This window comes from Myodes glareolus, chromosome 7 (genome assembly GCF_982192425.1).
Source record: "Myodes glareolus chromosome 7, mMyoGla1.1, whole genome shotgun sequence".
Taxonomy (NCBI): Eukaryota; Metazoa; Chordata; class Mammalia; order Rodentia; family Cricetidae; genus Myodes; species Myodes glareolus.
The window spans coordinates 46,994,129-47,011,855 of NC_142032.1; positions in this window are offsets into that span (position 1 = coordinate 46,994,129).

The following is a 17,727-nucleotide window of genomic DNA, read 5'->3' on the forward strand; positions in this document are numbered from 1 at the left end:
GCTGTTAGTTAATCTTGGGTAATTATCCGAAATGAAAATTTATACATCAGGCATAGCCACATGCATTCAAAATATAAGAACCTTATCCTTGTTTTCAAATCTTGGATAGAGTTATTTTAGGAAAACTGAAAACTACTCAATACAAATGTGCCATGGCCACCATGGCCAGAAAAGCTTTTTCTCTGTGCTAGGAGACTTGCCTATCAGGCATGAGGTCCTGAATCCCATTTTCAGCACTTAAAAATATTTAGGACAACTTTACCTCATTTATGTAATAACAGAGAGGAGGTGTTTGATGCTGACACCATGAAAAACTGATTTCTAATATCTGATCTGTGAGCACTGTTACTACTTAGAGTAATAGTGGCAATGACATTTACAACTAATATTATAACATAAGCTATTATATGCTAACTGTGTGTTATTGTTACCTAAGGAATCTACATGGGTTACCTGACATTGTCATCACTGTCATCTTAGAGATGTTTATTATAATACACAAGCACAGAAAATAAGGCTTAGTGTGAGTAGCTATTTGCCTAACCAACAGATCTCTTTCCAAGATCCTTGTATTTTTTCCCTTTTATTAAAACAGATTTTTGTTTCCATATAGTGTATCTTGATTATGGTTTCCCCTCCCTCTATTCCTCCCAATTCCTTCCACCTCCCCGTACATCCAGATACACCCCGTTTCTGTCTCTCACTAGAAAACAAACAAACCACTGCATTCTTAACTCTTAGATAATGCTGCCTCCTGGGCTCATTGTTTACAAGGTTTTCATGTGATAGAATACATGCTTTTCATAGTATTAATTTTAAAATAAATAGTGCTTAAAAAGCAGAGGTCTAATAGAAGCCTCATTCTTTCAGATTGAAGAGACAGGATTAGAAGAATCCTGTCTAATACTATCATCAAACTAATACACATAATGGTGTCAAATAATTTCAGTCATTCTTGTTTTCTTACATCACTGAAAATAATTTCTTAGAGCCTTTAAAAACAGAATTTAGATACTAAATCTGGCTTCCTGAAAATTTTTTCCCCTTGATATTTGATGAAGGTGCTTTATGCAGTACCGAGGTAGTTGAATGGTATAAAAGGGTGCATTCTGCAGAAAAAGGATTTTGTCAGAGCTCCAAGTGGTGGATACTCAAGAGATATCTCTGCCAGAATGCAAAGCAATGGTTTTAAAAAGCTCAGTTTCAAAGGACAAAGATTAAAAAAAAAATCAGGGTACAAATTCTGTTTCCTGGAAGAAACAAGAAACTCTTTTGTAGAGTTGCAGAATGTTAAAGCAAAAACAAGCAAACAAACAAGCAAAACACACACACACACACACACACACACACAAAATCCCTTGGGATTGCACAACTACAACTTCTGTATTATATGTGAGGAAACTGAGTCAGAAAGAAGCTCCCTGATCTTTCCAAAGACAGGAGCTCTTAGCCCGCAGTGGGGATGGAGTTTTCTCTCATGGTGACAGCTCATAGAAGATGATCACTGCTGTGACCTATTTGTCCACAGTGCAGCATGTTCATCCTTTCTAGGGCTATCTAGGGACAATGACAAAAGCATACATCTTTCATTATCTTTACTTTCACTCATGTGTATGGCGTGTTTGCTTCCAAATACTGGCCTAGCAAGAGTTCCTGGTGTTTTCCTCATTTAAAAAATAAAAATTAGCCCTTGCTAGTAAGGGAAGGCCTATTTTCTTGAGATGATGAAACAAAGTTTGAAATGAAATTATGAGCCAAGATTTATGCTCTGCATTGTGGACCACAGTGGACTTGTCAATCAAGAGTGAAATCCAGGCAGCCCTGGCTGGCGCACCAGCTCCATGTTACTGTCAGCACTCTCTGTCCTCACCTGTCTGTCCTAGAGTGGCTCTCACTGTCAGTATTCTAGTGGTTTGAAGTCACTTAGGTGCAGTGTCATGTCTGCTACATTCTAGGCAAGCAGAAGAAAGCAGCAGAGAGCAAATAACGAGACATTATTTGAGAAAAGTCATACCTTGAATTCCTCCCCCACTCTTCTGGTTTTGGGTCCTCATTGGTAAGACTGTCTCCTAAGTAGTCTTATCAAAGGCAAACTGGGGTTTGAGCATAATATCCCATCTCTCCTCTGGTACCAGGATTCAACTGTTACAACCAAGAAAGCAAAGAACGTTTAATAGGAATAATTAGTAGTATTTATCATAAAAAATGAGTCTTCTATTACATAAGGGTATGTGATATGAACTAATAGCTATCAGTCACATATGGCTATTAAAAGTGGCCAAGATGAACTGAAGTCTTCTATAAATTCAAAATGTTTCTCCAATGCTGAAGAATTAATATGAAAAAGGATATAAGCTATCTGATTATTAACTTTATATCAATTATGAATTGAGATACTATTTTTATATATTAGGTTAAATATATTACTGAAACTTCGACAAGTCGATATCTAGCTACACCAGTCGAAGATGCTCAGGAGGGTTGAAATGGGTGAGGGACAGAGAGGGAGGGCAACAAAAGAGATATCTCGATGGAGGGGCACTTTATGGGGTTAGAAAGAAACCTGATGCCAGCAAAACTCCCAGGAATCCACAAGGATGAACCCAACTAAGACTCCTAGCAATAGTGGAGAGGGTTACTGAACTGGCCTTTTCCTGTAATCATATTAGTGACTACCCTAACTATCATCATAGAACCTTCTTCATTCAGTAACTGATTAAAGCATATGCAAGGATCCACAGCCAAACACTGGGCCAAACTCCAGGAATCCAGTTGAAGAGAAGAAGGAGGAATTATATTAGCAATGGGGGTGGGATGTCAAGATTATTATAGGGAAACCCTACTGATGTGAGCTTGTGGGAGCTCGCTGTCCGACAGATAGGGAGTCTGGATGGGACTTACCTAGGTCCTCTTTATGTGGGTGACAGTTGTGTAGTTTGGTCTATTTGTGTGGCCTCTAGTAGTGGGAACAGAATCTGTCCTTGGCACATTACTTGGCTTTTTGTAACCTATTCTCTATGGTGGGATGCCTTGCTCAGCCTTGATGCAGGGGGTGGAGCTTTGTCTTGCCTCAACTTGTTATGCCATGCTCAGTTGACTCCCTGAGAGGCCTGACTTTTTCTGAGAAGTAGATGGAGAGGAGTGGATAGGAGGTCAGGGGAATGGACTAGAAAAAAAAATGGAATAAAGGAAATAATTGCATCAAAGAAAGTAATGCCATCTGTTTTTAGTTGGTTTATTACAGCTTAGAATAATGAAGTTACATATGTACCACAGTCATGGCTTACATTGCATTTCAAAATTTGGAATAAAACTACTTTGATTTAGTACACTTTATATTTATTTGAAAATTACCTTGAACTACTGAATAATTAATCAATCATAATTCAACTATTGAGAATTTCTAAGGAAATTGGTTCCTTATATGCTGGTTGGAATTTTTTTTCCTAAGAGAGTTGATTGAAGCAACCAGAGAGAAGCAGTTTTAAAAAGAAAGAAACTGTCACACAGCAGTGGGGGAGTGTGACCACACAGCAGACACTGAAAGGACTTCAGCTGGTCACAGTGAGCTCACATGCAGACAGAAGGAAGGGCTAAACAGGAATGACCATTTCTAAGAAAATAAGGCAATACAGTAAAAAGGAAACAATACATGGTTTCCAAAAACTCAAGTTCCAAAAGTAAGTTAAGGGCAGGGAGAGGAGAAAAAAAAAACATTTTTCAGACAGGCAAAAATGGTAAAAAGCTTCCAGATATTAGAGCATCTACAGATCTCTGACTTATTGATGCTTACCAGACACTACTTCCAATTGCTCAGATCTGCGTCTTTATATGTGGGCAACAATCTGTGCCTTCTCCAAGTTATTCACACTATGTAAAACAGTGGCTTGTGTGATATTCCTTCCCCTGTGTGACTCCACTGAAAGCAGAGTTTATCTCTGTTTTGAATGCAGATGTAGAGGCTGGACTACTCTCCATCTCACCATGTAGGCTGACACCACCATTATTCCAACACCATCCATGAAGTAGAGGCTGGTAACTCACTCATTCTTAAAAGTAAAAGTTCCTAGTGTTAGGATTCTCTAAAGAAACCTAATTGGTAGGATGAATATATGTATTTAAGTATAAATATGTATCTATAGAGGATTTATTAGATTGGTCTATAAGATGTGGTATAAGTCTCATGAAGGCTGTCTCATACCTAAGAACCTGAGAACCTACCAGTGATTCAATTCCGTACTCCTAATATGGCACCGAAGGACTGAAGGGTTCTGGGATGCTGCCTTGGAAACCCAAACAATTTCGGCCTAATGTGGGTGGAGAAATGATTTAGTAACTGAAGTGATGAACTAGTCTATGAAAGCAAGGGAAAACAGGAAAAAGCCAAATTTTCTTTCTACCCATATTTAGGGTGTGTGTTCTGACTTCAAAAACTATGATCAAAAAAAAAATCTTCAAAGGATTACCCAGTTCTTTTTATTTTTGTTGATTCCAGATGTTGTCAAGTTGACAACTGAGATCAGCCATCACACTACCTATAAACATGCAAAGATAGATTGAAACAAATGAGTACACAAGCATATTAAAACCATATCAATAAATCAGGACCCAAAACATCAAACTCACTAGATTGAATAAGGATGCAACACCCTCACTTAAAACTCAAAAAGGGAGAGCACCCTCATATGAACCTCAGAAGGTGTGACAATAACTCCTCCAACTTGTTATCTAACCACATGTTTTATCAAGTGACTTAGTTCTCAGGACTCGGCTCAACTCAGTCCTCACTACTGGGTACCTACCTGAACTGTCATCCTCCTATCTATGCCTGTATCTATCCTCTAGACCTGGTCCTGTGCCTCATCTGTGGAGCTCAGCTCAACCCTGATGCCTAGCTCATCATTGTGGTCCTACAACTCAGCCTCCAGCAGCTCTCCAGCTGTGTTTGTTAATAGCTTATCTAACTCCAGTGACTCTCCCTGCATCTGTATCAGCTCTCTGCCTCTTTGTCTAGTAAGTAAGACATTGTTCATCTACTCAGACTCAGCTACAGATACTTTACCACTCAGTAATCTATACACACACACACACACACACACACACAGAGAGAGAGAGAGAGAGAGAGAGAGAGAGAGAGAGAGAGAGAGAGAGAGAGAGAGAATGTGGGGACATATTGTTAAGACTGAAAAAGGAAAAAAGCTGTGTTTTCAATAACCATATGTCAAGTAAATTTGGACTACTTGGCAAACTGCAGTCAAAAGTAAACTTGGTGTTGCTTTTAAATGCAGTATTACTCAATAAGATCTAAAACTAGACCTGCATAAATGTGTCCATCTATGTGTCTGGTATAGTGAATTCACAAGAGTTCCTGCAGGTTTTCTCCTACCTATTGGATATCACTGTTTACATATAGCAGTGATAGAAGTAGGAACACCAGTGTAGAATACGACTCCCAAAGAAGCTAAACTGATTACTAACAAAAGTTGGTGACTAAATATACTGCCTTTTGGTGGCTCTGAGAATATATTTCAAACCAGATTCTATGTCTCCCTTGGAGGGACTCTATTCTAGTAAATCTCAAGAGAACACTGTAGTAGCAAGCCCACATCGATTCCCTTCATCTCCCTTTTTGCATGAATACCTCCCACTAATTGCAGAGAGAAGCAAAGTGATTGCCGATGGCTGGGAAGTTTGATGGACAATGACTTTTAAGATACCAGGCTTCTTTGGAGGAAAAGGGATTTTACAAATAGATAATGATAATTATTGAAAAAAATCTGTGAACATGCTAAAAGATAGTGGACCATACATTTGAAATGGGTAAGGTTTATAATGTATAAACTTTCTCTAGTAGGCTAAATGGGAGTGGGAAGGCTGCCAGTAAGCTAGTAATCATTGCTACCAAAAGAATTATAGTCTTGAAAGTATTTGACAGACACATGAAGTGAAAATGAAGCAAATGTTATTAGCCCTGACAACAAGAAACCACTGAAATATAAATAATAAAGACAATATAAATAAGGGCTAGGATGTAACTGTTCATTTTATCATATTTTTATGGTTAGAACTAATTTTATCCAGACACATAATTACAAAAAAATCATATTGTCTTCATCCTTGTCGTTTTTCATGTTCTATTTTTTGTTCTGCTTTTTAATCCTATAGAGATGTTTGAGAAGTAATATCTGCAGTGATTGATATTTTTGAGAATTTATCTACTATTTTAATTGTGTTAATTTTCTTTTGCCATTTTCTAGAAGTATAAACTTATCAAGTTTGAAAATGGAGTTAGTTGTCTTTAAACCTAAGTTCTAGCTATGTTCGTGTCAAAGCAAGGCACAACTCTCAACTCAAAAGAAGTAGGAGGTACTTTATTATGAAGCCAAATATAAGTGGCCATGACCCAGGAAAGTGGATTACAATTACCTGGATACCATATTCACATTGCAATGCTTTCATGCAACTTTGTAGTAGCAGAACAAAGACTGCCATTATTCAAAATGTTTTTAAAATATATGTATGGGAGTATCGGGTAGACCAAACACAACACAACAAGAAAATCTGTTATATTCCTCACTTAGACTTCCACGTTTGGTGGAAGGCCAAAGGTCACAAGGGCATTAGGTCAGACACAGAGGTGAGTAATAAACAGCATCGAAGGGAAAAGACAGCCCAGATAATCCGGCTCCAAGTCTGCTACATTCTGTTATCATAGAAATCTAAATCAATCAACTAGTCATGTAAAATCTTATTTTTAAGATGTCCAAAAAATTAATTAAGCCATACATCTGCATTTGGGTCTGTGTATGTAAATATACATACCTACCGAAGCCAGAGACATCAGATGTCCCTGGAGCCGGAGTCACAGGAGCCTGTGGGCACCTGCTGTCGGAAGCTGGAACGCTAACTCAGTCTTTCAAGAACAGCAGCAAGTGCTCCTAAGTCCAGATCCCTAGTCTTAGAAAATAATTTACACAGATGTGTCCTTTTTTTCTGGGAACTTCAGTTCACACTCAATATGCGGAAAAAAATATAAAGAGCACAGTCTTGGTGGATTTTTTTTTTCATAGCGGTGAGTATGAGCCACAAAATAAGAATTCAGCGGGTTACTGTAAAGAGAAGCCCACTGGGGAATCTAACAACTTCCATTCTTGTTTAATTTTAGAGCAGAGATACCCAAAATCCACTTTTCCCTTAAGCTTTATTGGGAACATTACCCTTTTATCTCACCTTTTCCTCTCCCCACTCCCACCTGTCTCCCTCTCTTCCCCCTCCCTCCCCCTTTCCCTCTCCTTCTTCCCTGTTATGAGCACGATATGTCAGAATCATAGTGAACATGCTGACCATTCTTTTGTCTTTCCACTATGTCCAATTTACCGAATAATAACACATTCACAAGCTATCTTGTGTTTTCAACAGTTTTCACCAGTTTGCCAGTTACTTCCACCATTCTTCACAGTCCTGGCTGAGGCAAGAATAGTTTATTTACTCATATTAATTTCTGTTATTGACCCCCCCATGACACATATGCATCCCAGAGAGGTTTCAGGGTCCTGGGGAGCAAAGGAACGGATAGAAATGCAATAGAATATACCCATGTCACACCAAGTCAAGAATGGAGCTGTAGGTGCAGCTAAAGAAGCAGCTGTGACTACTGCTTTGTTAGATTCAGGGTCAGAGTTGAGCTGCAGGAGCTGGGTGAAGTGAAGCATGGTTTCTGATTCAGATGAATGAATGGGTTGATGGGTGAATGAATGGATGTCTGGTCCAGACGGTGAGCTAGGAGATGGGCAGACAGCAAGTCAAGTAGGCTGCATCAACAGCAGTAGTGAGCTGAACAGAGCTGGAGCCCTTTGGGTAGTCATGAGTTTGTTCCATGTCCAACCTCTGATACACATACACAATAATAGGATGTTAGGTCTATAGACCATCATAGTGTTAGGCGTCCTTCTCTTTATAGGACCCAGACGAGAGGATTGCATCATTTTCTCAGTCCTGCATGTCCAGTCAGTTCTCATTTTCCTGATACAATTTTTAGTACACCAATGTGGCCCTGCAGTCCAGATTCACCCTGATAACTGTACAGGATGGATCCTCTCCTACAACTGGGAATAAGTCACCTATCAGTCTGTGCTGTGTGGGTGGTGCTGTTCATATGACAACCCAAACACACAGTCACTTCCATCCTCAGAATGGAGAAATGCTCACAAAAGGGAGTCTTTCAGGACAGGACAGAGTCTGAAAACAATGGTTGCACATATGGAATAACTAAGGGCAAGGCAGAATTGAATCTCAGCCTCTCTCCTTCTCCGTGTGCATATGTGCCAGATGAGTTGGTTTTGTGGGCCTGTTTAAGAGGTAAACATGCTTCCAAGTCCTATGAGAACAGAAGCCTTTCTGAGCTCAGAGTACAAAATCATTTCATCCTTACCTAAGGCTGTGTTTTCCTCTGAGTTTTCCTTCTGAATTCCCCTTTCCACTTGACTCAAAATTAGGTCAATACACATGGAGTATGAAAAATACACCCAAGTCTACTTGATGGACCTTGTCCTGAGTGATTTTCTTACGGCCTGACGTGACCATTGGCCATCATGGAACAAAGATTGCTGAGTCACCTACAGAACATCTCGGCCTTCATCCGTGACAAGGAAGTAAGAACAAGGCAGTGGAAGCTGAGTCTGTGGTTTCTAATGATAGTAACAGAGCTGGTAGCACTTCCTTATAGAAGAGATTGAGAAACGGTCACCAGACCCTCACCTAAGACCCAGTCACCGTTTCTTCTGCCTTCCAGTTTCATGCTGTCTTGGGGATTGCTGCAGTAAGATAGGAAAGCTTACTGGGGGTGCATTTAATTGATACAGCAATTCTGATGGGGATGCTTTTAAGTTACCTGTTCCTGGAAGCAAGCCCAGAAATAGGCTTACAAAAAACCCTAAGGATACCCTGCCTTAGTGAACAGGTATTTCTTCACATCTCCCCAGGAAAAATCAGACAACAATGCAGTGAAAAGGAACATGTTGACAACCATGACAGGGTAGAATGGTTGGTAGCTGTGTGGAGGTTAGAAGGCCTGCAGGTAATCCAGGAGGACTGACTCCTTCCCTCACTTCCTGGCTTCTGTGTCCCTGGGAACACGTTAACTTTACAAGTGAAAACAACAGCTCGTGTAAAAGAAGCTAGGAAGCATCATAATTGTCTCTCTTTAAAAGCTGAAGAACCATAAAACAAGGAGGTAGCAGGGCCTTGTTGAGCCTGTTAAGTAAAAGCTGTTTCCTCCTGGTAGAGCATTTCTCCTTCTATAGATCCTTACTTTGATTTAATCATTGTAAATCTGTTTTTGTATGCTTTTTAGTTGAAGATATAGGAGCTGAGTGGTGTCGCTGGCCCTCGATGGAGAAAGTGGCTTTCTGAACTTCAGAGATTATCAGATTATTACCTAGCTGAAGGCCTTCTGGGAAAACAAACAGAAAAGGCACTATTATACACTCCCTTGGGAGATATCCAAGTGTGTCTGTCAGTCACTCATGTAAGAAAATACCTCCCAGAAACACAAACCATGAAACTTCAGAAAATAATGTCTAGAGGCTATAGGCCAGCACAATGGCCTACCCACATGGTCCACTCTTGCCCCATAACAGTGTTTTCCTAAACATGATCCCTTTGGCATAGTCTACTCTTACCAGGTGAGAATAATTTCCTCTGCAATGACTCCCTTGGGCACTGTCCTTTCTTACCCTGAGAGTGTTTTCGTATGTGGGTTCCTTTTGCCATTATGAATGGTTTCCAATGTTTTGGTGCCTTTGATCATTGCCCACTCTCACCCTTAAAAGTGCCTCTTGATGCTTCCAATAAACTGTGTCTTCCATACTACATTCTGAGTCTTTTTCTGAATTCATTTGAAGGAGACCATAAGTCAGCAGTTCTCAACCTGTGGGTCACAACCCCTTTGGGGGTCAAATGACCCTTTTGCAGGGGTTGCCTAAGACAATCAGACAAACACAGTAGCAAAATATAGTTATGATATAGCAACAAGATAATTGTATGGTTGGGGTCACTACAGCATGATTTAATTGTGCTAAAGGGTCACAGCACTGGGAAGGTTGAGAACCACTACTATAATAAGTAGGAAGCTGAAGGGAGGTAAGGAACTACGTTCAGTAAGAATAGGATGACTGTGTGGTAGGGAAGATTTGTGGATGATGGAATAATTAATTGCATGCTGTTAGTGGAGAAGGGTAGAAGATAATATTCAATGAACACAGCAGGTGGAAGAAAATATTGGATTCATGGTAGACAACTCCCTTGAGTGCTCACATTTTAAAATATTACAATAACCAAAGGAAAGAAGACAACACAGTGAAGCTGGCTTGTCCTATGATATAACTGCGGTATTCCATGTTGTAGCTGGATTAGCCTATCTGAGCTTCATATTTTCTGTGAACTTGGAAAACCATTAAAATCTTCTTTGCATGGTTCTATGAAGATGAGAAACCAAGATAAATACACGATTTTCTAGTAAGTATCAAGTGTCTAACAAGTAAAATTGTACTACAATGAGGATTACAATTATTTATTCTACTATTAATTCATCAAAACACAAAATCACAATGCTTGATAAGTATGTAATTGGTGAAAATTTTTCTACTATGACTTCAATAAAGAACAGGCTCAAATGTGTCATAGTGAGTAAGATTTAAGACAGATTCTGAGAAGTTTTACTTTCTCTATTAAAACTATAAACATTTACTTATCACATCTATTTGTTAAGCACATTCTTAACACCATGTGGCATGCAAGGCTGGAGAGAGCTCAATTCCTGACCATCCATGTTACCCAGAGTAGTGAAGCATGCATTGGTTTTTACACAGTATCACAGGACAAAAACAAATGCTAACAATGGATAGCTAACACTTATGCCTTGACTTTCTTGTGCTGAGAATCATGATAAACAATATACATAGAGATATTAATTATTATTTCCAGTTTACCAAACTATAAACCAGGCTAAATAAATGATGAAATAACATGCGAGCATATAGTGGATTTGAGAACTAAGCTCAAAGAGACTGACCCCTTCTATAAAAAGGTGGAGGAAAGAATAGAATAGAATAGAATAGAATAGAATAGAATAGAATAGAATAGAATAGAATAGAATAGAATAGAATAGATTGGTGTGAGAAGGAGAGCTGGAAAAAGTCTTTTAATTCAGTCATTGAATAATCTGTGGGTTCTTCATAATAAGGAAGAGCCATGAGGGAATGCATTGCTAGAGGAAGCAAAAACGAAAAGAGAAGCAGGAAGAAAGGGGGCTCTCAGCACAACTGATGGTCATAGCCAGCACCTGGTGAGTCTAGACTTCCTAGAGGAGCACACCGTGGGGAAAGGTATTGCTAGATTCTGAGCTCTCGCCAGAGTCCTCCGGATATCTTATTTTTGTAACAGTTGGAGTGAATGACAACCCTCTTGGAAACCCTCTAGCTCAGTGGTTCTCAGTCTTCCTAACGCTAAAACTCTTTCATGCAATTCCTCATGTTATGATGACCTGCAACTATAAAATAACTTCATTACTACTTTGTCACTGTAATTACACTGCAAATACAATTCTGTTGTTTTAAGTCTCCCAAACTGTTGTACTTCTTTGGCTTCTCCAGCAAGGTCGTGCAGTGGGCAAATGAAATCATACGTAGTCAATTATAAAATAAAATCGATTATAATATGGCATTTTCCTGAAATTAGTATAAGTAATAAATCTTACAAAAGTCATAAACTTTATTAAGACAAGATGATACAATGTTCCAGACAGGTTCCAATTGAATGAAGCAAAATAATGTAGATTCAACAAATAAAATTTTAACAATTTCTGCATGCTAGATGTCATCACTTGTCCCCCAATAGATGTTCTAAGATTAGTCAAAAGCAAGGAAAACATCGAGTCACTTCTTTCTCTCTGCCCATCTGTCTGTTCATACAGCTTTCTACTCTTCAACCAGCTGCTCACCCATCTCACCAGTCTGCCCTCCAACTCCATAATGCCCAGTTAAATCAGAGCACACAGGGCTGTTAACTACAGGAGTACCCATGAAAGAGGAATCAATGGGATTGATGCTTGGGAAAAAGAAAACCATCTTCAAGTCAGACTTCTACCAACTGGAGATTAGACACATTTGTTGCATATGGGAATGTGTTGAGAAAGTTCATGTGCTGTTATAGCTGATGGAATCCTAAGTATATCTGTGGAATGAGCTTGAGGGGAGAAAAATCAATAACCCAAGCATTCTGTCATGGGACCTAAGCTAAAGGGAAGAGTTCCCACAGGCTCATGAAACTCCCAAGCTCTCACACCAGAGTTCTACTTCTACCAACTTTCTTTCGCTTCATCTGCCAGTCCTTCTCTTCCAGCTACGAATTCACAGTCAGGCGGTGTCAGTAGATGCGGTGCGCTGCAGTGCAAATGCAAACACATTTTTTATAATGAACATATGGGCAGCTCCAGTTGAAGAGTTCCGATCCGATCCCAAGCATGTCATTGGCTATGGCTGCAGAAAAGCAGGCAGCAGACGGAACCAGGAAGCATGGAGGCAGGAAGGAAAGGATGTGTGCCTGACTGCTGCTTTAGATCCTGAGTGCCACCATGGCATGCCACAGCCTCTTTCACACTACCAGCTGGTGTTGCGTTCCATGTGCTTAATGCAGAGCGTTCACTCTACCACTCATGTTCTTATATAACTGGAAAAGATTCTCATTCAAATTTTATGTGCATTGAAATTTTAATGTAGTTATGGGTATTTTAAATTCATTAATTATGAGGTTAGGTATTATAAAGTTAAAATACATATGCAAACAAGTTCCATATATCCGTACCTAGGCTTAACCATTATTAATATTTCCTAATTTTCTTTATATGTATTTATTATATATGTACATAAATGTAAATATGTTCATAAATACACAGATACAATATACAAAACTGTGCATTTCATATTTATCAGTGAGATCATTCTTTTACATATATTATATTAGCCATGGTATCTTTGCAGAGTTTTATTTTGTCTTGCTATCAATTTCGATAGGGTGACAGAGATTCAAAATAACAATTTAAAACTCAAATTATTTTTCTCCTTCAAATCAATTACTCCTTGGAATGTCAGAACCATGGTGTGTTCCTCAGGATTCATGTTTTCCTTCTGATGTGGAGGAAGGCGTGTACTGTACAGATCTTTCCCCGATGAACACAGCCATGGCAAGTGCTCAGAGTCCAAGACAGAGAGAGCACTACTGTGAAATGCACAGGGATAACCAAAGGCTGTGGAAGTGACTGGTACATCAGAGAACTGCAGCTGTCTACTTAGTCGACGATATTTACCACCCAAGTAAAACTGTATCAACTGGTAGGTAATAATTTCTTCCCCAACAATGAGGTTTCCCACAATGCAATGGGAATCTTTCATTAGATGCCCAAGAGCTCATAACCACTGGTTTCTCTTAGGGTTGCAGAGGATTTATCTATCCAGGTGAAATAAAAATAATGACTTGTTTTGGTATAAGAAAAGGGAGAATGAGAACATAGTCCTTACTGGAATTTCAATAAATTTGGGGCAAAGTAGAAGAAAGACTAAGATTTGGGGTGTATTGCTTCACATGGTACAAGACTTGAGGATTAGCTGACCACCCATTTAGGTAAAAGACCTGATCTTCTTTCTTTTACTCTTCTCACTGAATGTTCTGGGTGTTTCTGTTGAGTGTCTTCATATCCCATCCTGTTTATTATTTCTTATTGTAAGACTTTCTTTTTATTGTGTTCATACAGATGCCACAGTGAACATGTGGAGATCATAGGACTACTACCAGCAGGGAGCTCTCTCCTTCTACCATGTTGATTCTGTGAATTAAATCAAGTTGTCAGGTTTGGTGGCAGGCACCTTTCTCTTTGCCTGTTGAGTCATTGCCCTCCCAAGCTGCTGCTGCTGCTGCTATTTCTCCTTCTTCTTCTCCTTATCCCCCTCATTCTCCCTTTCCCTCTCCCCCGTCCCTTTCCTCCTCTCCTTACTCCCCCAACAAAGGGAAGCATCAAATTTTTTCTTCAGTAATGAAATCACACAAAAGAGAAAGAACTAGACTACACAAGAAAAAAAAAAACTCTATTCCAGAAAAAGAATATCCCAGGCAACAAAAAGAAAATTATATACAATACATGTACTTCTCATGAGCATAAAATGTACAACCTGGAAGGAATGAGACCAGGAAAACAGATGAAGCACAAGTTGCTGCGACAACAAAATAAGATGAGCAGATAGTCTCACAGAAGGTGGAAGCATCCATTCATCAGAGCAGAGATGCCTTTGCTAGAACTCAATCAAACGCTAAACCTACAGAACTAATTTGAAGAAATGACACTTTACTGAGAATTCAGGTAAGACAAATTGGTCTGAAGTATAACATTATTCATGAATAAGAAGCCTTAATAAAGGCAAGATGCCTATATTTCCAAATATCTTCAAAAGCCAGTAAAAACTGAAAGAAAATTAAACTGCTTTTGAGAGGATACGACTATTTTCAAATCACCTGAAAGATATGGAAATGCAAAAGCCAGACACATCAAGGAAGGAAAAGGAACGAGTGAAGGCTAGTTATGGCACATAGATAAATACTTTACAGGACCACGTGTTTAAAGCAGCATCATTAAAGCAGTAAGTAGATATGGATGTGCCAGAGCCTCTAGTAGGCAAGGCTGGTCCCCCACCCCCTTGAAATAGCTAGCAGAAGTTGTAAGTTTATCTCCAGAGTGTCTTCATCTCTTTTTACAGAAGAGGAGACCATCTCTTCATTGTCAGCTTATGCTTCGCAATCTCTTCATCCCCCAAACAGTGTTCTGAAGCCACTTGTCAGCAATATTTCAGTGTATGTCAGCAAAGCCGTCTTTCTCCGGCTACAGCTGTAACAAACCACCACAATCAATAAGTACAGCTTCAAACAATAGAAAATCATCACATGGAGTTCTAGAGGGCAGAGTATTCCGTGGTCTACCAGGGTGCCAGCAAGGTTTGTTCCGTCTGAGGATCCCCAAGAATCTGCTCCCTGCCTGTTCTAGTTCTTGAGGGCCACCCTCACTCTCACACAGCTATATTGTCCTTTTGGCCCTGCCCCCATCATTATATCGTCCCTCTCTGACTGATGCCGCCGCTGCAAGCCCTGTGGTTATATTGAACTCACCTGAATAATACAGGCTAATCTTCTCATTTTAAGATTCCCTAATTTAACCATATTATCAAAATCTTTTACTATGAAAAATAGCATATTCATGGGTTCTAAGGATTAAGATATAGGAGCTTTTCAGAGGAGCTAAGTCTCAATCAGTTGATGACATTCTCTGGCTATTATTTTAATTATATAATTATGAAAAATCCACTAAAGGACAAAAGTCAGTTGCAGCCACAGATATACATTTATTTGTGACAATAAAGCAATGAGGAAAATTTTCCTAGATGCTGCTTAATCTTGTATGTATCATTAGCTCCAGTTCAGCTTTGTTTTCCCAAGAACTTGATAGGCAATGACAAATACTTGACTCATTAACAAATGAAAGGTATAAAATATTTCCATTTGTTTTGTTTTTATACAGTCATTACATACTTATATATTGAATGCCTAATAACATCAAAATGTTATTAGAATCTTAATAACCGTGGCAGTAATTATAGTAGTAGTAGTTGTCATTTATCATACACATTCTATGGGTCATTGTGCTAAACCACATGACTTATTTGTTTTTAATCATCTTATAATGAGGATATTATCTTCCACAGTATACAGCTAAAGAATCCAGGACTGAAAGATCTTACAGAGTGGCAGGCTGATTGGTGCCAGGAACAATATTTAACCCTAAGGACCTCATAGCCTTTACCTGGGCAAGATACTGGACAACAAGGAGCCCTGGGGCAATCTCCTTCATGTGTTTGTCTTCCAAGGATGAACCAGACAGGCAAAAGCAAAGGGATAAGAAATGAGCTGTGGTGAAGAGAGATTAAGAAGCTACTGAAACACATGGATAGGCCTAAGCCCAGAGAATCATTACCTGGGAGGCACGAAACACAGAAGAACTATTATATGGACAGGTTAAATGGTAGCAGAGGAAATTCCAGAGTGAACCAAGAGAATGAGAGTCCGAGTCAAGAAAATACAGAAATTTAAAGGGATTGGGGGCATTCAAGACAGCAAAGTATTAAGGGCGGAAGACGATAGTAAATGCTCTGGGAAGGTATGGACAGGCCAACTTATGTAGGGTGTTAAAACAGGCTAAGGAGTTGGAATGTAACCTGAACTTCAGGAGTCAGCCTCTTTAAGCTAAAGAAGGATGTGAACAAGTTTGCATATTAGAATGGAAAGTGTCACTTATTGACAATACCAGAAACAGGGAGATTAAACAGAGCCCTGCTGTAGAAGTCTAGACATTGTGCCAGGACTATGAATATAGCATTGTGTAATAAAACGTACATGAAGTATTGTGCAGAAGGCAACATTCACGTGGATTTTTAAGTGTGAAATGCAACTTCAAAGATGTATTTGCAAACAATTTGGAAATCTTTCTTCCTGTCAACATGCCACACTGCCCCACCTCTTCATATGTTTTGCTCTGTTAGGAGGACTGTGCCAGTAGACCAGGGTTTCGAAGCAACAGCTATTTTTTTTTTTGAGACAGAATTTCTCTGTATACAGTCATAACTGTCCTGGAATTAGTTCTTGTAGACCTGGCTGGCCTTGAACTCATGAAGATCTGCCTGCCTCTGCCTGCTGAGTGCTGGGATTAAAGGCGTGCACCACCATCACCCGGCAACACCTTCTGTACAGGCCAGAATACATCAGGCTTTGCATAAAATAAGGTGTCCTAAGTGTCTCTAAAAATTAGACCTCAAGACAAAATCACCCAGGAGATAGTTTGTGTTGGAATGTTTTTAAAGTATTGGAATCAGGGGCAGGAGCAGAGTAGAGAAGAAAAACAAATACAAAAACTGTTTCCAGTTTGGCAGAAAATTCCAAGGTACCTAAATAGATGAAAATTAAAGAATCTACAAAGATGAACTAGGGAATGCATGCATCTCCATGCCCAGACTTCCGACACCCGGTGGTCCAGGGGCACAGTTCCATGAATGAGCACTCAGCAGATTCTCAGTAGTGTCCAATAAGCTCTGAGTCATGCATATGGAGGTCCACAGGCCCACAGTGACACACCAGCAAACTGCACTTGTACGAAACTGGTCAATGCTGGCACATAACAGTTGCTATGGCCATGGCCAAGCACAGATGTGGAGTTGTGACTTATAATATTCTTTGTTGTTTGGTGCTGTTTGTCTCCTCTTTGGATTATAAAATCCAGCTATTTTTCTCGAGCCCCTTCAGTTCTAGAATTCTTCCTGTCTTGAGCAGTGCCCTTTGATTGGTAGATGACTATGAACTCCTCGGATGTGTGTCTGGTTGCCACTAGAAGACATAGCTAACTTGCTCCCAAAAGCTCTCCTACTGTGATGCTTGGGGATTTCGAGCTTCTTCTGCTTACTACAGCTCACACAGAGGGCAAGCTCAAAGGCTGGAAGCCAGCTACATACAGCATCAATCCTGATAGGCAGGATACAAACCAATTCTTACACAAAGAAAAAAAAATCTATTCTAGATTTTTGGAAGTCACATCAAAATGCTGTGCTGAATCTCAAATCTCACGCGAATTTAAAATTT